Below are 14,062 nucleotides of genomic sequence, written 5' to 3' on the forward strand. Positions count from 1 at the left end.
ACTCAAAGCACTATATCCATATGATGCTTCACTATTAGACGCAGGTTCCACAAAGTGTGATCTTGGAGCTTGCTAAAACGCAAATGTGCAGGGCTCATTCTGAGTTACTGAATCAGGACCTCCAGTATGGGATCCAGAAAAGTCTGAAAAGCATGGCTCTAGACCTGAATACAAAAACTAATACTATTAATGCCTTTTGTTTTTCTTTCTTTAGTTTTTTGCTTTGTTTTGTTTGTTTTGGTTTGGTTTTTGGTTTTTTGACAGAGATGCAGCAAGAGAGAGAACACAAGCAGGGGGAGTAGAAGAGGAAGAATTCTCACAGGCTTCTTGGTGAGCAGGGAGCAGGACTCCGGGATCATGACCTGAGCCAAAGATGCTTACTGACTGAGCCACCCAAAGCCCCAGGTATTTTTTTTTCTTAAAATAAAACAAAATAAAGTTTGTCTCATTTGATTATAAAATCATGAATGTTCATTGTAAAAACGTTCTTACCAAAAATTTAAATAATAAGTTAAAAATTATCGATTATCCCACTATGCAAAGATAACCATGGATAAATGCTATATTTTTTCCCCATTACATATTACAGTGAACAAAGACCATTCTGTCTGTGGAGTTGCTGCTTTCATAGAACCACAGGATATTAATGCCATGAGGGAACCGGGAGATGATGTGGACCCCATTCCATCATTTATATCAAGGAAAACAAAGTAATTAGCTCTATGGCACCAGTCCAGCCAGTAACTGGTATAAATGAACCTAATAGTTGTCTCCATCAGATGTGCATGAGGCATCAGGTTATCTATCTAACAGAATGACATTTTAGGAAAGCTCTGTATAGTTTTAAATCTCAAAGACGCCTAAAAAAAATTGTATACCTGAAAAGCCTATTGGTCTGTCATTGGAGAAGAAAACAAACAGATAAAGAAAAAAAAATCATATGAGACATACTAATATTATTTCTCCAACTTTCCAACTTTGGTAAGTAGACTACATAATAAACATCACGCACTAGTCAGTGACCAGTGCAATATACAGTTGACCCTTGAACAATGTGGAAATTAGGGGCATTCATGATTTTTTCACAGTCAAAAATCCATGTATAATTTTAGACTGCACTGGAACTTTGTTAATATACCACTGTTGCCTGGAAGCTTTACTGATACCATAAACATTTGGTTAACACATATTTGTATTTTACATGTACTATATGCAGTATTCTGACAATAAAATAAGCTGGAGAAAAGAAAATGTTATTAAGAAAATTACAGGAAAGAGAAAATACAGTGGCAGTACTGTACTATGTTAAAAAACCACATGTAAGTGGACCTGTGCAGTTCAAACCTGTGTTCAAGGGTCAACTATATATTAATATAGAGGCAACTTATTCACTTACCCATTCACTGTTTTAACAGATATTCTTTGGGCATATAATTTGAATTTAATGCTCAGAGGACTAGTGTCTTGGTAAGAAGCAAAATGTACACTTAGTGTATATCTTTTTTTTTTTTTGTCTTTTTAAAAATATTTTATTTATTTATTTGACACAGAGAGACAGAAAACACAAGCAGGGAGAGCAGGAAGCAGAGGGAGAAGCAGGCTCCCCACTGAGCAGGGAGCCTTCTGCAGGGCTCTATCCCAGGACTCTGAAATGATGACCTGAGCCAAAGGCAGACGCTTACCCAACTGAACCACCCAGGCGTCCCCATAAACAGTCCTTTTAATGCATAAAATTTACTAACAAAATACAAAGCAAGTATCAACAAATGACAAAGATCAGTTAATGTCCTTTGTCACAGTTAATGTCATTTGATCACAATTTAGTGAATGTTTTTGTATCAGAAACTTACACAGTTCAAGCTAACCATATCCTATATAAAAGGTAATATAATCCGACTTGAAAATGTAGAAAATAATGTCTAGGATTAAAATAAGCTATTAAATCACATTTGACTCCATTAAAAAATTTCACTTTTATCCACGCATCTCATTGAGATTATTTCTAATGAGGCACATTTTTCAATTTTTCCCCCAGGGTACTATGTAGGGGCTTAGATAAAAGTGCTCTGAACTGAACACTCTTGAAATGTTCCCAACCAGCCACTTCTGCATGATGACCAAAAACGTGACTGGTTTATAAGAAATCCATGATTCTGATTCTAAGACCAAATTTCAACTGGGCCCACTCCGTAACGATCATGTCCTGTTGGTAAATCCTTGTTTTCAAGGTTAGAATTAACTTCTGACTGGATTTTGGATGGTCTATATTGCAATATCCTGTATTTTCTTTTTTTTTTTTTTAATTAATTTTTTTATTTTTTTTTATAAACATATATTTTTATCCCCAGGGGTACAGGTCTGTGAATCACCAGGTTTACACACTTCACAGCACTCACCAAAGCACATACCTTCCCCAGTGTCCATAATCCCACCCCCTTCTCCCAAACCCCCTCCCCCAGCAACCCTCAGTTTGTTTTGTGAGATTAAGAGTCACTTATGGTTTGTCTCCCTCCCAATCCCATCTTGTTTCATTTATTCTTCTCCTACCCACTTAAGTCCCCATGTTGCATCACCACTTCCTCATATCAGGGAGATCATATGATAGTTGTCTTTCTCTGCTTTACTTATTTCGCTAAGCATGATACGCTCTAGTTCCATCCATGTTGTCGCAAATGGCAAGATTTCATTTCTTTTGATGGCTGCATAGTATTCCATTGTGTATGTATACCACATCTTCTTGATCCATTCATCTGTTGATGGACATCTAGGTTCTTTCCATAGTTTGGCTATTGTGGACATTGCTGCTATAAACATTCGGGTGCATGTGCCCCTTTGGATCACTATGTTTGTATCTTTAGGGTAAATACCCAATAGTGCAATTGCTGGGTCATAGGGCAGTTCTATTTTCAACACTTTGAGGAACCTCCATGCTGTTTTCCAGAGTGGCTGCACCAGCTTGCATTCCCACCAACAATGTAGGAGGGTTCCCCTTTCTCCGCATCCTCGCCAGCATCTGTCATTTCCTGACTTGATGATTTTAGCCATTCTGACTGGTGTGAGGTGATATCTCATTGTGGTTTTGATTTGTATTTCCCTGATGCCGAGTGATATGGAGCACTTTTTCATGTGTCTGTTGGCCATCTGGATGTCTTCTTTGCAGAAATGTCTGTTCATGTCCTCTGCCCATTTCTTGATTGGATTATTTGTTCTTTGGGTGTTGAGTTTGCTAAGTTCTTTATAGATTCTGGACACTAGTCCTTTATCTGATATGTCGTTTGCAAATATCTTCTCCCATTCTGTTAGTTGTCTTTTGATTTTGTTAACTGTTTCCTTTGCTGTGCAAAAGCTTTTGATCTTGATGAAATCCCAATAGTTCATTTTTGCCCTTGCTTCCCTTGCCTTTTGCGTTGTCCTAGGAAGATGCTGCTGCGGCAGAGGTCAAAGAGGTTGCTGCCTGTGCTCTCCTCAAGGATTTTGATGGATTCCTTTCGCACATTGAGGTCCTTCATCCATTTTGAGTCTATTTTTGTGTGTGGTGTAAGGAAATGGTCCAATTTCATTTTTCTGCATGTGGCTGTCCAATTTTCCCAGCACCATTTATTGAAGAGGCTGTCTTTTTTCCATTGGACATTCTTTCCTGCTTTGTCGAAGATTAGTTGACCATAGAGTTGAGGGTCTATTTCTGGGCTCTATATTCTGTTCCATTGATCTATGTGTCTGTTTTTGTGCCAGTACCATGCTGTCTTGATGACGACAGCTTTGTAATAGAGCTTGAAGTCCGGAATTGTGATGCCACCAATGTTGGCTTTCTTTTTCAATATCCCTTTGGCTATTCGAGGTCTTTTCTGGTTCCATATAAATTTTAGCATTATTTGTTCCATTTCTTTGAAAAAGATGGATGGTACTTTGATAGGAATTGCATTAAATGTGTAGATTGCTTTAGGTAGCATAGACATTTTCACAATATTTATTCTTCCAATCCAGGAGCATGGAACATTTTTCCATTTCTTTGTGTCTTCCTCAATTTCTTTCATGAGTACTTTATAGTTTTCTGAGTATAGATCCTGTGCCTCTTTGGATAGGTTTATTCCTAGGTATCTTATGGTTTTGGGTGCAATTGTAAATGGGATTGACTCCTTAATTTCTCTTTCTTCTGTCTTGCTGTTGGTGTAGAGAAATGCAACTGATTTCTGTGCATTGATTTTATATCCTGACACTTTACTGAATTCCTGTACAAGTTCTAGCAGTTTTGGAGTGGAGTCTTTTGGGTTTTCCACATATAGTATCATATCACCTGCGAAGAGTGATAATTTGACTTCTTCTTTGCCGATTTGGATGCCTTTAATTTCCTTTTGTTGTCTGATTGCTGACGCTAGGACCTCTAGTACTATGTTGAATAGCAGTGGTGATAATGGACATCCCTGCCGTGTTCCTGACCTTAGCGGAAAAGCTTTCAGTTTTTCTCCATTGAGAATGATATTTGCGGTGGGTTTTTCATAGATGGCTTTGATGATATTGACGTATGTGCCCTCTATCCCTACACTTTGAAGAGTTTTGATCAGGAAGGGATGCTGTACTTTGTCAAATGCTTTTTCAGCATCTATTGAGAGTATCATATGGTTCTTGTTCTTTCTTTTATTGATGTGTTGTATCACATTGACTGATTTGCGGATGTTGAACCAACCTTGCAGCCCTGGAATAAATCCCACTTGGTCGTGGTGAATAATCTTTTTAATGTACTGTTGAATCCTATTGGCTAGTATTTGGTTGAGTATTTTCGCATCTGTGTTCATCAAGGATATCGGTCTATAGCTCTCTTTTTTGGTGGGATCCTTGTCTGGTTTTGGGATCAAGGTGATGCTGGCCTCATAAAATGAGTTTGGAAGTTTTCCTTCCATTTCTATTTTTTGGAACAGTTTCAGGAGAATAGGAATTAGTTCTTCTTTAAATGTTTGGTAGAATTCCCCCGGGAAGCCGTCTGCCCTGGGCTTTTGTTTGTTTGGAGATTTTTAATGACTGTTTCAATCTCCTTACTGGTTATGGGTCTGTTCAGGCTTTCTATTTCTTCCTGGTTCAGTTGTGGTAGTTTATATGTTTCTAGGAATGCATCCATTTCTTCCAGATTGTCAAATTTATTGGCGTAGAGTTGCTCATAGTATGTTCTTATAATAGTTTGTATTTCTTTGGTTTTAATTGTGATCTCTCCTCTTTCATTCATGATTTTATTTATTTGGGTCCTTTCTCTTTTCTTTTTGATAAGTCGGGCCAGGAGTTTATCAATTTTATTAATTCTTTCAAAGAACCAGCTCCTAGTTTTGTTGATTTGTTCTATTGCTTTTTTGGTTTCTATTTCATTGATTTCTGCACTGATCTTTATGATTTCTCTTCTCCTGCTGGGCTTAGGGTTTCTTTCTTGTTCTTTCTCCAACTCCTTTAGGTGTAGGGTTAGGTTGTGTACCTGAGACCTTTCTTGTTTCTTGAGAAAGGCTTGTACCGCTCTATATTTTCCTCTCAGGACTGCCTTTGTTGTGTCCCACAGGTTTTGAACCGTTGTATTTTCATTATCATTTGTTTCCATGATTTTTTTCAATTCTTCTTTAATTTCCCGGTTGACCCATTCATTCTTTAGAAGGATGCTGTTTAGTCTCCATGTATTTGGGTTCTTTCCAAACTTCCTTTTGTGGTTGAGTTCTAGCTTTAGAGCATTGTGGTCTGAAAATATGCAGGGAATGATTCCAATCTTTTGATACCGGTTGAGTCCTGATTTAGGACCGAGGATGTGATCTATTCTGGAGAATGTTCCATGTGCACTAGAGAAGAATGTGTATTCTGTTGCTTTGGGATGAAATATTCTAAATATATCTGTGATGTCCATCTGGTCCAGTGTGTCGTTTAAGGCCTTTATTTCCTTGCTGATCTTTTGCTTGGATGATCTGTCCATTTCAGTGTGGGGAGTGTTAAAGTCCCCTACTATTATTGTATTATTGTTGATGTCTTTCTTTGATTTTGTTATTAATTGGTTTATATAGTTGGCTGCTCCCACGTTGGGGGCATAGATATTTAAAATCGTTAAATCTTCTTGTTGGACAGACCCTTTGAGTAGGATATAGTGTCCTTCCTCATCTCTTATTATAGTCTTTGGCTTAAAATCTAATTGATCTGATATAAGGATTGCCACTCCTGCTTTCTTCTGATGTCCATTAGCATGGTAAATTCTTTTCCACCCCCTCACTTTAAATCTGGAGGTGTCTTCGGGCTTAAAATGAGTTTCTTGGAGGCAACATATAGATGGGTTTTGTTTTTTTATCCATTCTGATACCCTGTGTCTTTTGACAGGGGCATTTAGCCCATTAACATTCAGGGTAACTATTGAGAGATATGAATTTAGTGCCATTGTATTGCCTGTAAGGTGACTGTTACTGTATATGGTCTCTGTTCCTTTCTGATCTACCACTTGTAGGCTCTCTTTGCTTAGAGGACCCCTTTCAAGATTTCCTGTAGAGCTGGTTTGGTATTTGCAAATTCTTTCAGTTTTTGTTTGTCCTGGAAGCTTTTAATCTCTCCTTCTATTTTCAATGATAGCCTAGCTGGATATAGTATTCTTGGCTGCATGTTTTTCTCGTTTAGTGCTCTGAAAATATCATGCCAGCTCTTTCTGGCCTGCCAGGTCTCTGTGGATAAGTCAGCTGCCAATCTAATATTTTTACCATTGTATGTTACAGACTTCTTTTCCCGGGCTGCTTTCAGGATTTTCTCTTTGTCACTGAGACTTGTAAATTTTACTATTAGGTGACGGGGTGTGGGCCTATTCTTATTGATTTGGAGGGGCGTTCTCTGAACCTCCTGAATTTTGATGCTCGTTCCCTTTGCCATATTGGGGAAATTCTCCCCAATAATTCTCTCCAGTATACCTTCTGCTCCCCTCTCTCTTTCTTCTTCTTCTGGAATCCCAATTATTCTAATGTTGTTTCGTCTTATGGTGTCACTTATCTCTCGAATTCTCCCCTCGTGGTCCAGTAGCTGTTTGTCCCTCTTTTGCTCAGCTTCTTTATTCTCTGTCATTTGGTCTTCTATATCACTAATTCTTTCTTCTGCCTCATTTATCCTAGCAGTGAGAGCCTCCATTTTTGATTGCACCTCATTAATAGCTTTTTTGATTTCAACTTGGTTAGATTTTAGTTCTTTTATTTCTCCAGAAAGGGCTTTTATATCTCTTGAGAGGGTTTCTCTAATATCTTCCATGCCTTTTTCGAGCCCGGCTAGAACCTTGAGAATTGTCATTCTGAACTCTAGATCTGACATATTACCAATGTCTGTATTGATTAGGTCCCTAGCCTTCGGTACTGCCTCTTGTTCTTTTTTTTGTGTTGAATTTTTCCGTCTTGTCATTTTGTCCAGATAAGAGTATATGAAGGAGCAAGTAAAATACTAAAAGGGTGGCAACAACCCCAGGAAAAAATGCTTTAACCAAATTAGAAGAGATCCAAAATCGTGAGGGGGGAGAAAGGGGATAAAAAGAGGTTCAAAAAGGAAGAAAGAAAAAAAAGGAAAAGAAAAGAATTAAAAAAAAAAAAGAAAACACCTAAGAAAAATGTAAAAAAGAAAAAATATATATATTAGATAAACTAGTAAAAAATCGTTAAAAAAGAAAAAGGTAACAGTTAAAAAAAAAAAAATTTTTACCCGAAGGCGAGAAAAAAAAAAAAAAAAGAAAAAAAAAATTAAATTAACTGCAAGACTAAAAAAAAAATCACAGGGAAAAAGCCATGAGTTCCGTGCTTGGCTTTCTCCTCCTCTGGAATTCTGCTGCTCTCCTTGGTATTGAAACCGCACTCCTTGGTAGGTGAACTTGGTGTCGGCTGGATTTCTTGTTGATCTTCTGGGGGAGGGGCCTGTTGTAGTGATTCTCAAGTGTCTTTGCCCCAGGTGGAATGACACCGCCCTTACCCGGGGCCGGGGTGAGTAATCCGCTCGGGTTTGCTTTCAGGAGCTTTTGTTCCCTGAGCGCTTTCCGTAGAGTTCCGGAGGACGGGAATACAAATGGCGGCCTCCTGGTCTCCGGCCCGGAGGAGCCGAGAGCCCAGGGCCCCACTCCTCAGTGCCCCCTCAGAGAACAGCGCCAGTTACTCCCGACTGCCTGACCTCCGGCCGCGCTCCGAGCTCACCGAGCCTGCGACCAGTTCAAGGTAACACCGAGCTGTGAGCTTACTGTCGGCTCTGTCTCTGTAGCCGGCTTTCCCGTTCCAATACCCGCAAGGTCTGCGACACTCAGACACCCCCGATCGTTCTGTGACCCTGCGGGACCTGAGGCCACGCTGAACCCGCGTGGGCTTCGCCCCGGTTTAGCCTCTGGAGCGATGTCCCTCAGCGGAACAGACTTTTAAAAGTCCTGATTTTGTGCGCCGTTGCTCCGCCGCTTGCCGGGAGCCGGCCCCTCCCCCCGGGGTCTATCTTCCCGTCGCTTTGGATTCACTTCTCCGCCGGTCCTACCTTTCAGAAAGTGGTTGTTTTCCTGTTTCCAGAATTGCTGCTCTTCTTCTCTTCGATCTGCCCATGGATTTTCAGGTGTTTGCAATCTTTAGATAAGCTATCTAGCTGATCTCCGGCTAGCTGAAGCAGTCTCAGCCTGCTACTTCTCCGCCATCTTGACTCAGAATCTCCTGAAAAATGTTTTAATATTTTATTTATTAGAAAGAGAGAAAGAGAGCACGAGTTGGGGGAGGGGGAGAAGTAAAGGGAGAAGCAGACTCCTGCTGAGCAAGGAGCTGGATGCGAGGCTGATCATGACCTGACCCAAGGGCAGATGCTTAACCAACTGAGCCACCCAGGCCCCTTGTTTTGCATATATCTCTTAAATGAACTTATACTTTCTTGAAACATAATCTTATATCTGAGGCTGGGTTTATGAGGCTGGGGAAATGGTATGCCTCCTCCTCCAGCTATAACTGTGTATATACACTGCATATCATCAAATGAAATTAATGAGTGTATTCCATCTCTGGAGTTGCTCAGTATTTGAAGATTGCTTTTTAATGAAATATCTTGTTATCATTGTCCAAATAACCGATGACCTCTCAAATGGAAACCATATGTGAATACAGGGACAGGAAATCAGTGTATTTTTTTTGTACAGAGAAAGAAAAAGAAGGCAGGTATCATGGTATAGAGACAAGAACAGGAGTCTAGGAAACTGCTGTTAATTGTCAGTTAAAATTTCTGGTTGGTGAACTTCAGTTTACCATTTATTTGTCCATCATATGCCCCATTCTATTTGCTCTCTGGAATGTCACTATACTGCAAGTGGCCGTTTATACTGTTATACTGTTTATAAACTGTTTATACTGTTTATACTGTTACCCACTGCACTGCTGTGTTGGCTAATGAATGAGAAGTTATCTGATGGGTGAACTCTTGGTGAGCCAATAGCACTCAATGATGTAAAATATTAATATGAAGGTAAGTACATGTGTATTCTAGTAAAACACTTTGCACTCCTCATAGCAAGGACATCTAATAGCCAGGAAGCAATTTTTGAGGTCATGGTCAGCTTCCTAAAAACACATAGCTTAAAAGCTTAAAAAAATCCTTTCAGGAATCACAGACTTTCCAAGTTCTCAGCTCCATACCCCCATTTAATTGGTGATTAAAGTAGAGGCTCAAAGAGGTTACACGTCTTAGTCAAGGACTAGAACCTGGGACACCTATAATTCTCTGTCTACCAATGATTTTGCCTAGAGAGCCTCAGAAAGCACATCTACATCTATCCTTCATTAATTAGTCCTAAAGTTACCTCACATTATGTCTTATCTTTAATATGAACATCCATTTGTTAGATAGTGGTGATAGTCATGATGTTTATTGATAAGAAAATCAGGGCATTTATTGAAAAATAACATACCCTACCCATATACTTATTAAGTCCAATTAAACTGAAGCTTGAGAGTGGAGTGAAAATTGCAGGCAGAGTGTAGGGTAGACAGTGTAAAGGAATGTGGGGTGGCAAAGCCAATGAAAAGTGAGAAAATTTCTGGGATGGTGGCTAGAGGAAGGACCTTTAACAGAAATTGTTGGTCACGTAATCTTAAAACAAATTAAGGTTTTATTTTGGAAAGAAAACTATAATGCTTGCCTGTCATCCTTACAGTGTGGTCCAAGTTTATAATCTAGTATTTTATCTCAGTTCATAATGTATTGTTAGGACAAGGCAAGGAGAGTGTTTATAAACGTGATGCTCCACTACGAAATGTCTAGATGGCTGTCTTTGTTCTTTCCCTCTTCCCATTCCAACTGTCCAGGCCTTGAATGTGAGAAAGAAACTTAAGACCCTCAAACAATATGCCAAATAAATGTCTTCTGCATTCTGGAAGAAAAAAAAAAAGGGGTCTCTGGGGTTCAGTAAACTGACTCTAAGTCAGCCTGGAAGAGCCACAATTTGTTCTCCAGACTGTTCATGGCTCCCCCAGAATTCTTTGTCCGGCCTAGAAAACCAGCTCTGTGACATTTTGGGTGCCTTTAACTCTTATGGTGAATTACTGTATCCAATGCATATCTCCTCCAGGGCTCACAAAGATCTCAGCAAGCACGGAATATGGAACTGTTCAAATCAGTAATACATGGGGACTTTGAAGATAAGGTAAACTGTGTATTCTTGTTGACAAAATAATCTGAAGCTTTTGTTGTGTGTTTCCATAAAATACTTCCCAGGCATAAATCAATATGGCAGCACCAACTCTGCGAGAATAAGAAACGGTAAGTATAGTTTTCAGCACCCTGTAACCGCTCATTATGTTTAACACATTTTTGGCTTCCCAGCTGAAGGAGGAGGTGCTGCCAATCAGCAGGAAATATAATACAGATAAGACTCATATAAACTCTTTTGAACTGGTAGAATAGCTGGATGGGAAATGGATGTTAAATTGTTTACATTTGCCACAAGAAGAAAACGTTCCATTTTTAAATTCAAAGCCTCTGCACCTTTGTAAATGAAAACAAATCACTGGGGTCATGTAGTGTTCCACTCTGTAAAAGCCATCAGGAGTCTGATAAAAGCCTTTGTAAATCACTAACTTTATCTGGTACTTGCTCAAAAGAGTCATTTCCTTCATTAATTTCCACATTAAAATGATGTGGCCTTTGCCCTGGGTCTTTGGAAAAACTGTGTAGTAAAAACAGGCTCCCAGTAGACTCTGAGGTGTGCTCTACAAGCAGTGACAAAAAAAGAAAGAAAAGAAAAGAGAAAGAGAAAGAAAGGAAGGAAGGAAGGAAAAAATGTTTTGGGGGAGATGGCTATGAATTTTAATTTTTCAACTAAGGTCTTTCCAAATTCCTATGAAGGTGAGAACAGCATGAAGTTTACACATGGATAGTCTGAAGACATTAACATTATGAAAAAACTATCCTCTTGGCAAACGTTGGTATGCCCAGCCAAGTTCAAATAATAAAAGTCATTCTTACAAATGAACTATTGAAAAAAAAAATAAATATATAAATAAAATGTTTTTTAAAAATGAACTGTTGAATTCCATGAAATAGCTAATTGGCTCAATCCCTCAGAAAAATTCCCATTTTGTGTGAATTTTTCCATGTTTCATTCACTTCATCTTACGTCATATGAGCACTGTCTAGGCACTAAATGATCTAAAAATCACTCAGAATGTGTTAAATAGTTAAATAAAATTAATTACAAAGTTGAATTAGAGTAAGAATGGGTGGAGAGCTCTTGGTCATGAGTGAGGTGCAAAGCCTGGGATGCCTGGTCATTGAGCACCCTGCCCCCCTCAGTCGATCTATGTTACTGTGTCATTTTCTAATGTTCAAATATAGTGTAGGATTAACCAAATGGAGCAAGGAAAGGGGACATCAGGACTATGGTTCTTCAGACTGGTCTTACGAAGTACATATTGCCCCAAGTTGCCGTTAATAGAAAAACTATCTGATATTATTATAAGAACAATGCTGACCTCAGAAAGAAGCAGATAGGAGAAGGCTCGCTGTGATTTTGTGCATTGTTTTGGAACCCGTACAGTTCCTCTGGGCAGGGTTTCTGCCATTCATTCATTCTACAGGGAAAATCCTGAAATATAATTAGGTATATATGATGAAAGTAAATGAATATAGTTATCTTCATTCATCTTGATTTCAATTTTTATTCAATTTCATGATTTGAAAACAGGAGATCATTTGCCTTCAAACTCTGGTGTAGGACCAACTTCTTCTTAAGATTTCAAAGTGGTGAAGTTTGCACAGGCAGGGGAGAAAGATGTAAGACCCTTTATAAAGTCCCTTCTTTTGTAGTCATTCTCCTGCCACGCTGGATCTGAGTATTCATTTTCCGAAGATGACTCATTATCAAGATGATACCCAGTTTCCCAGTCTCCACTTGGTTTTGTAATCATTTTACAAGGGAGGTTTGAGACTAGACACTTGCCTCTCTCTGCTGCCTATTGAGTTTCTTTTAGAAAGAACCCCACAGATTTCAACAAGTGCCGAGCATGGATCAAAGTCAATGAATCAGGACACGATGAGTCTCTGGCCTTCTAAGTGATCCTAAAAGGACCGCTTGAAGTCAATAGGCTCACCATGGAAATCAAAAAGAAGTCTGTGAATGCATATAAAAGTGGGAGTTATTTTCTTTAAAGTGAACTTCACTAGCATTCCCCAGTGACTCAAGTGCTGTTAGTAGGTTTGTTGATACTGCCACAGATTGGTAATATACATGAAAATAATGGCAATCCGAATAGACATTTTTCCAAAGAAGACATAGAGATGGCCAAGAGGTACATGAAAAGATGCTCAATATCATCAATCATCAGGGAAATGCAAATAAAAACCATAAGGAGATAACACCTTACATCTGGCAGAATGGCTAGTATCAAAAAGACAAGAAATAACAAGTGTTGGCGAGGATGCAGAGAAAAGAGAACCTTTGTGCACTGTTGGTGGGAATATAAATTGTTTCAGCCACTATGGGAAACAGTATGAAGTTTTCTCAAAAAATTAAAAATAGAACTAAATCTTGCCATTGTGACAATATGGACCAAAAGAGCATTTTGTTAAGTGAAATGAGTCAGAAATACTGTATGATCTCTTTTATGTGTGGAATTTATAACAAAGAAAACAAGGTCATAGATCCAGAGAAAAGAAGAGATCAGAGCTTGCCAGAGGCAGGGGAAAGAGGATTAGAGAAATGGGTGAACTGGGTTTTTTGTTTCATTTTAGTTTAAATAGATTACATTTTAAAAATAGAGATAAAAATAATGTGGATGCCCAAATTAGATTGCACCAGTGTGACATCATTTTAAATAATTAGAGAAGTTACCACACATTCATTAAACCAACAATTTTGTTTAACACTTGAACAAGTTTTATATCTGGATTGAACCCAACTTTGCAACAGCACCAACGATCTCTATTAACTGCACATAAACAAAAGTGATAAACAACTGAACTTCTGCTATTGAATTTCAAGACACAGGAATCACCAGACATGTTGGAGGAAATGAAGATATTCTGAAAGGCCTAGTTTTACACTGATGAGGAATGAAACCACACACCATCAAGGCTTGGAGGTTTTCGTGGAAATAAGGAATTAGGGTGTACTGAGTATCAGCTTGGAAAACGTTGGCGATATTGTTGGGGTATAAGAGCGAGACAGCTTCTATGCAGAATTTGCAAAGGGATCTCTTGGGAGGAACAGCAACAAGTAAACACTTGGGGTTTTGATTAAATTATTAACAAGTAAGCCTCAGTTTGCAAGTTCATTAATAATAATGCATCTGGGATTCCCAGTGTTGATGTAATTAAGCCCAACTTATTGCTAGGAAGTGCGGGGTCAAGGAGATCACCAGGGATTCATGGCCTCCCCTTTTCCTATTCCGTTATATTATTTTATCGAAACAGAGGTTGTTCTCCAGTGATAGACATTTAGGACATTTGCTGATGGAATGAATACATATCATCATAGCATTGCTGTACTAATGATACTTGGCATTGAGTTTAATAAAGGTGACTGGATAATAGGTGCTTTCTGATGAGGTGATGGCTTTTACAAATCAAGCTAAAT

General features: G+C 38.8%; 1 long non-coding RNA gene across 1 annotated transcript; it reads left to right on the plus strand.

The window, feature by feature from the left end:
* Positions 1 to 231: 231 nt before the first annotated feature.
* Positions 232 to 10,602, plus strand: LOC116570511. The gene is made up of 3 exons (XR_004277460.1): positions 232 to 405; positions 590 to 710; positions 10,559 to 10,602. It is a non-coding gene; the product is annotated as an uncharacterized LOC116570511 (long non-coding RNA).
* The last annotated feature ends 3,460 nt before the right edge of the window (positions 10,603 to 14,062 follow it).

The sequence above is a fragment of the Mustela erminea genome, chromosome 12, assembly GCF_009829155.1.
Source record: "Mustela erminea isolate mMusErm1 chromosome 12, mMusErm1.Pri, whole genome shotgun sequence".
Classification (NCBI taxonomy): Eukaryota; Metazoa; Chordata; class Mammalia; order Carnivora; family Mustelidae; genus Mustela; species Mustela erminea.